This window comes from Pseudorca crassidens, chromosome 21 (genome assembly GCF_039906515.1).
Source record: "Pseudorca crassidens isolate mPseCra1 chromosome 21, mPseCra1.hap1, whole genome shotgun sequence".
Lineage (NCBI taxonomy): Eukaryota > Metazoa > Chordata > Mammalia > Artiodactyla > Delphinidae > Pseudorca > Pseudorca crassidens.
In genome coordinates, this window is record NC_090316.1 from 12542722 (window position 1) to 12550097 (window position 7376).

A 7376-nucleotide genomic window follows, 5' to 3' on the forward strand; every position below is an offset into this window, starting at 1 on the left:
CACAGGCTCCGACGCGCAGGCTCAGCGGCCATGGCTCACGGGCCCAGCCGCTCCGCGGCATGTGGGATCTTCCTGGACTGGGGCACGAACCCGTGTCCCCTGCATCGGCAGGCGGACTCTCAACCACTGCGCCACCAGGGAAGCCCGACAAAAATATTTCTATCATTTCTTTTGCTTGACATGCTGTACTTTAAAATCAAGACATTGGGCTGAGTCCGTTTTGCCAGGTGCTGATAGCTTCTGACAAGGACATATGCATTAAAATCAAATAATTAAGTTGTCTGGAAGCTAGAAGTGTAAACATAACCATAACTAAGAGATGCGCTTGTTTATCTTTTCTGCTGTGACTATTAGCTTACCCCTCCAGGTACGGTGCATCACACACATGCATTTTGGATGTGTACACAGAGTGAGAATTTGGCCCGCTGTATGTAATAAAGCAAAAGTACTTGGTATTCAGCTCTAAAAAATGTTGGAAGATTTTTTCCTTCTTCTCAAATGAGTGTTGCTTGGGGGAGGTATTTGACGTGCCAGTTAATATGTAGACTTTTCCAACAGTTTAGGCTTTTTTTCCCCTCAGAGATTCAAGGCAGAATGTCAGGTTCTCTGCTGCCAGTCGTTTTCCATAATTTTCCTGTTTATTCTAGTGTGTGCTCTAGACTGTGTTCTCACGGCAGGTGCATATCAATGTACCATATGGCAGCCTCCTGGATCAGCTCTGTCACCAGGCCCTCCAGGAAACGAGACCCTATATTGTTCTCAGGGCATAGCCAGGCCCACATTCAGACAGAAACCGCTGCTCCTTTCCAAACTGCTGACTGTCAGACTATCACAGAATTTCACCAAACAACTGACAGTGGGGAGGATAGGGGAACATTGGTGAGCCCCACATCAGGAAGGCAGGCCATTGTTCATTCACTGATTTCATGAATATTAACTGAGCAGCCAGGAACTGCTCCAGGGAAGGGGATATAAAAGTTAAAAAAGACACAAATTCCAAAAAAAATAAGCAAGTAGAGAAATGATCGAGAGACTTCTGATGGAGCTAGACGAAAAAATTGAAATTGTGGTAAGAGGCTGAACGGCCGCCTTGGAGAGCGGGTTAGCATGACCAGACTGAGGAAGTTGTACGAAGGCTGAGGATTGAAAGTCGGGAAGGGACCTGACGTGCAAAGGTCAGGAAGGAGAGAATTCAAGCGCAGAGCACAGCAAGCACGGAGGCCCTGAGCCAGAAGCTGCCTGGTATGTTTGAGGAACAGAAGGGAGGTGGCCTGCTTGGAAGGAGTGAATGGGAGGGAGTGTGTAGGTCAGAAGGCAGATCGGGGAGGGCTTCCTAAAGCCAAGGTGAGAAGTTCGGATCTTGTTCTCAGGATAATCAAAATGATCGGAAGATACGATCTGAATCGTTGTGCTACAACAAACAAGCAAATAAATGAATGAACGGATAAACGAATGAATGAATGAATGAATAAATAAAGGGACCTGGACTAGTCCACGTATCTAGAATGAAGTGTCAGGATTGGAAGTTGGAAATTCTTGTATTTTTTAGCAAATATTAAGAACAAGTGTTCATATCAGTCCCTGGAGAAAAATGAGACTTGGATATGAAACTGAAAATGGCTGATTTTGCAGCAAGGACCTAACCCCATCCTCCACTGGCAGCGTAAGGAGAAGTAATCCTGCAAAGGTCCATTACCGAGATGGAGAAGAACACTGTGCTCTCCACAGACGCCAGCCTAGAAGAAGGAGGTCTCTGCCCTAGAGAACTTGCAGTGTCAGGCAGTATGAGTGGACCGACAGTCAGAATGAGTGGACTGACACGCCTAAAATATGGTCGATAGTAATAGAAGTTGGCCAGAAGAAGCCGAATCTGAACTCTGCAGCAAACACGCAGTTCTAATCCTTCCCTTCCCCCTCTCTTTACGACTTAATACTTGGCAAGGGAAAGGTCACTTGACAATATTTATTAGCTCATTAACTGTAAGTGTCTTTGCTGCCAGGGGAGATATTTTTTATAACAATTCTATTGTTTTCTACAAGCTACGCTGCAGGTGTCTCTCCACTGTGTAAATGAAATGGTGAGCGCCAGCTCTCTCCTGGCATCCAAGATCCATAACTAAATATTACTTTTTCTGCAGCTGGTAAAAAGGAACATGATCAGACTGAGTCTGGCTTGGCTGACTTACATGAGGCCAGCTAAGCAAATATCAGTGTTGCCTGCACATGAGCATTGCTTTGAAGATCGTGAGCTAGGGTTATCTCGTTGCCCCTGTTCAGACCCCCTGTCCCCAAGAAAAGGGGAAGGAAACAATTAACATGCACTAAGTGGCAGGTACTAGGACCTTCATATACACGGTTGAATGTAATTCTCCCGACAGCTTTATTAACGGAAAGGAATTTTTGCTACTCATAAACCGGATGAGGAAACCAAGTCTCAGAAAGGCTACTTTGCTCAGTCACACAGCTGTTACGTGGTTAAGCTGGGTTTTAAAGCTAAGTCTGTGCTTTTTCAAACACATACTATTCTATGTTAAGAAACAGTATAGTGCCCTCAAACGTGGCGCACGTTCTCATTTGCTTTCCAGTAAAGTCTGAGCTTGGTTGTAGATGATTTCATAGCAGCCATAGAATAAAACATCTTTGGACTTATGATGAAAAAAAAAATTATTTTCTTAGAATTAGGGGCACTGGTTCTGTAAATAAACCAAAACATATTTTTCTAATTAATCATTTTGAAATACACGTGTGATCACAGTTTAGTTCTTATTTATGTTTTATTTTTATTTTTTTTTGATGGGGGAGGGATCTGTAAGCCCACCAGCTCTAACTGGTAGGTATATAATACCCACCGACCAAAAAACACCAAAAATCCATTCACCCATTAATTTCCAGTGTTTACACAGACTCCTCTTTTGCCGCCCACCCTTGGCTTGACTAACTCCTAATCCTTCTCTAAAACTCATCTCAGGAGTTCCCTGGTAGCCTAGTGGTTAGGATTCTGGGCTTTCACTGCCACGGCCTGGGTTTGATCCCTGGTCAGAGAACACTGAGATCCTGCAAGCCGCGTGGTGTGGCCAGAAACAAACAAACAAAAAACCTCCCCAAACCCCCCAAAACTCATCTCAAGTACCACCTTTTCTGGGAAAGTTACCTTTCCTCTCACAGTACCAAATACAGTTTTCATTGTTTTATATGACCCACCTGAGTTTTTCTTTTAATTGGCTTGTTTGTCCAACTGCTAGTGCATTTATCCTCGGAGGTCAGGGATTTTGTGTCTCTCATCTCTGTTCTCAGTGCCTAATGGCTGCCATTTTAGTGGGTTCTTGAGTTAGCTGTTGGATGAATGAGTGAATCATTAGTTAATATGGCGAGATATTTATTAGGCACCTACAACCTGTAACAATATTTCACATCAAATCTAATGCTGGTTGCCACTGATTTGGTGACATTTGAATCCAAAACCCATGGCACAATGACAGTAGTAGAGCACTGGGCACGAACCTCAAAGACCAAATCAATTTCTTTCTCCTTCCCTCCCTTCCTCTCTCCCTCCATCCCTCCCCCCACACCCCTTTTCTCAGATCAGGGGATCAAGAAAGCATCCTATTGCTTTGCTTTAGGATGAGGGACTTTTGAGGTTAATTTATGTCGGTCTCATTTGGAGTGGACATTATCTCTACATACATGACATCCATCTATAACCAGGGCCCTAGTGGACTTTTAAAGAAAATGCTGTCTTTTGGAGGAGAGATTTGCCAGCCTTAGAGAACTGTCGCCTGGGACCTGGAACTGAGAGCTCATATTCCTGTGAGTTGAGCAGATTGGTAGGAGAGTATAGTTAACCATGACAGGCCAATCGGTTAAACTTTACATCATTTTCGAGCTTCAAAGTTAATGCCTGTTTAAAATGAATTCAGCCATTCCAGAAGGTGAGAATACAATATATTTAAATAGAATCATCACAGAATGTTAAAGCAGAAAGTCTTTCCAGGGTTTTGAAATAACTTGATTTTCTATGATAATTAATTGAATTCTCCACTTACCCTATTCCCTTTGAGTGGAAGGCTATGGATTCATGTTTTTTTTTTTAAAAAAAATGAAAGCATTAAGGATTATTTATCTAACTTTTCTCTACTAACAGGGCCTCAGAAAAGGATGGGTCTGCTTTGCTTTATCCTGTCTTTATGATCAAAGAGGCTCTTATGAGCTCAGCTAAACAGAAGAGAAAATGACTTGTGATTCCGAACCAGCCCTGAGGTTGGTGGGGATGGTAGTAAAGAAGAGAGAAAATGGGGTGCTGATGATATTAGAGAGACTGGCTTTTCAGGAGAAGGCATTCATTTTACAGGTTTCGGGAGAATTTATATGATTAATATTGGCAGCCATGCACATTTTGTGCAGGGAGTGCTTTAAACAGCACCTGACTGGATGCCAACAGATGTGAAAGGTATAGTCCTTTGGATTTAAAATGCTGTCTACATTTACATGAGGGAGAATCAAAAGAGTCCTTCTTGGTGGACATTGAGGGCCAGCGGCTACAGTTTTACAAATTACCAGCCATTATGTTTTCCTTCAGAGCGTGCCTTACGTTACCTTTTAGAATTTTTCTTCCTTTCTGAAGCAACGTGCCCTATAGCCAGAACAACCATCTGTCCTAGGATTTTGAGAACTGTTGTGATTTAAAATCATCTATCCTGTGGTATACCCCCTACATGTTAGACGGTGTGACCAGTTTTGGGTCCAGAAAGCGTGGTCACCGTAGATTCAGCCATTCCAGATGAAGAATTGCATTCCATCAACTCTGAGATGATTCGATCATCCAGTGATTTGCCTTAGCACCCGGTCCAGCTTGGATCCCACGCACTGTTGTTCCCAAGGAACAGAAATGAGGAGAAAAAGAGGGCATTGCTCTCTTACAATATTATAGGAATACTATTCCATACAATTTTTAAAGTGCAGACAAAAGTTGTTGTTTTAAGTCACACAGTGCAAATTGTAGAAAAGTTTAAAAGAAAAACCAAGCAAACAAAAGGAAGACATCCCAATTCTACCAACCAGACATAATTACCGTCAAATATTTTAATGTATGTATATATAAACATATTTTTGATGTCTCTCTTTTCTTAATAAAACATGTGGTCCTAATGACCATGTACAGGTTTGTCGCCATACTTCTCTTTTTTAACAACGTAACACGAACACCATTCTATATCGTGAAATGTGTATTTGTGTCCTCCTTTTCATCTCTGCCTGGTACTCTGTAGTAAAAATGTGCAATAAATGACCTAAAGCCCTTTGGATGTTGTTATTTTGATGTTTGGTTATTATATGCAATGCTGAGAAAAGGCATGATTTTCTTCGCAGAAAGTATTTGGGTGGTGATATGGGACTTGGTCCAGTAAGTCTGCAGATCTTCTTGGAAGCTGCCAGGAATGATAGCTTGCTGTAATGTCTGATAGTCTGGTCATTTTATGACCAAACACATCAGTGACACACTAATGAATTCCACTTTAATCTTTATTATCATTTGCCATTGGCTTCCCGTGTGCTTCTCAAGGATTCTCTGGTGTCCAGACCAGTTTTGTTGATCGTCCCGTTGCCATTATTTTTTGGCTGATGGGGCAGGCGTTGCTCTGAGGTCAGCTTATGGTTGCGTCTGTCTGGATCACATTTTCGGGTGATGCATCACACACCATGTCTGCTCCCTGGCTCCAACCAACAAGACTTTAAAGAGACTGAAACAAAAAAAGGCTCAGAAAGTTTCTTGGATATCAAACAGCTCTTATAAAAATAACATTTTTATGACTTAAAATGTAAATGAATCAGAAACATATGGATTAAATTTCCTTTGAAATACCCAAGGGCTTAAGCACTGAAGGGAAGAGCGCTTGCAAAATGACTTAAATCCAGTTGTGCTAAAAATAAAACACTTGAAAAATTGTTGGGGAGGTTTTGCTGATCCCTCAGGTGCTCACGGGCTCTCCATTCTCTGTTTGAAAAGTCCTTAGATTTTAAATTTTGGGTCACTCAAGAAAACGCACTTAGGACTGGTTCAATGGATATCTGGCTCTCTAGTTAAAGAATTGATATCAGAAGGTCAATTTTGATCAAATGTACTTGAAACACACCTGCCTTCTTCAGTATCTCTCAGTGTTCCCCTCCAGCTGTTATTTTGCCCATCTGGTGTGAAGGGTACTCCAACAGGACAGACTGTCGTGGGAAAAGATCGATAGGATCTATCAAGTCCAAATTCACACTCTGCTCTTACATTCCCTTTTGTGTCCACTGCACCAGTATTTCCCCACTCCTCTCTCAGGGGTCAGTTAGCATAGAAGCAGAGCCTAAGATGGGGATTCTTGTGTTAGTGATTTATTGAGGAAATGCTCCCAGGAGAAATCTGTAAGGAAGTGAGGGAAACAGATAAAGCAGGGGCAGAAGCTAAGCAAAGATGTGTTTTCAGCTGACGTCCAGCCTCAGCCGGATTCTTCAGGGAGCTCTGAAGCCTGAATGACTCCTCTGAGTTGTCCCACCTTGAGGTCCCATATTGGTCAGTCATTACTGTCAGCTGCCCTGGGAGGGAGGATGTAACATCCCTGGAGCTGGGGGCAGGGCAGCTTCAGCCTCTCTGCTGCAGACAATCCTTGAGGGCGTTTCTCCAGACAAGAGGAAAACTGTGAGCCTTAAAGGGTCACACCCACAGCAGTTGGGGAATAGATGCAATTGCACATAAAGGGGATCTGGGCAGGGATTAACGGTGTCCACCACATCCCTCTATATCATGAAATGTGTATTTCCCAAAGCTTCGAAGACATCTTTAAATTCACTCTCTCTTGATTTCCCTGGTGACGCAGTGGTTAAGAATCCGCCTGCCAGTGCAGGGGACACGGGTTTGAGCCCTGGTCCGGGAAGATCCCCCATGACGCGGAGCACCTAAGCCCGCGCGCCACAACTACTGAGCCTGTGCTCTAGAGCCCGCGAGCCACAACTACTGAAGCCCACGTGGCGCAACTGCTGAGCCCACGGGCTGCAACTACTGAAGTCCGTGCACCTAGAGCCCGTGCTCCGCAGCAACAGAAGCCACCGCAATGAGAAGCCCGCGCACTGCAGCGAAGAGCAGCCCCTGCTCGCCACAGCTAGAGAACACCTGAGTGCAGCATGGGAGACCCAACACGGCCAAAAATAAATAAAATTAAAAATAAAGTTCACTCTCTCCTACTTTCCCCATATTCAGTCAAATTCTTTTCTTTTTTGCAGTTTTTCTTGACCTTATCTTCTTATGCATATTTCCCACTGCCGTCATGCTATAATCTAGGCTTCCTCATCCTCATAGCTAGATTACCCTCCTCATTTCCCAGCTGCATACCCACTGTAGAATA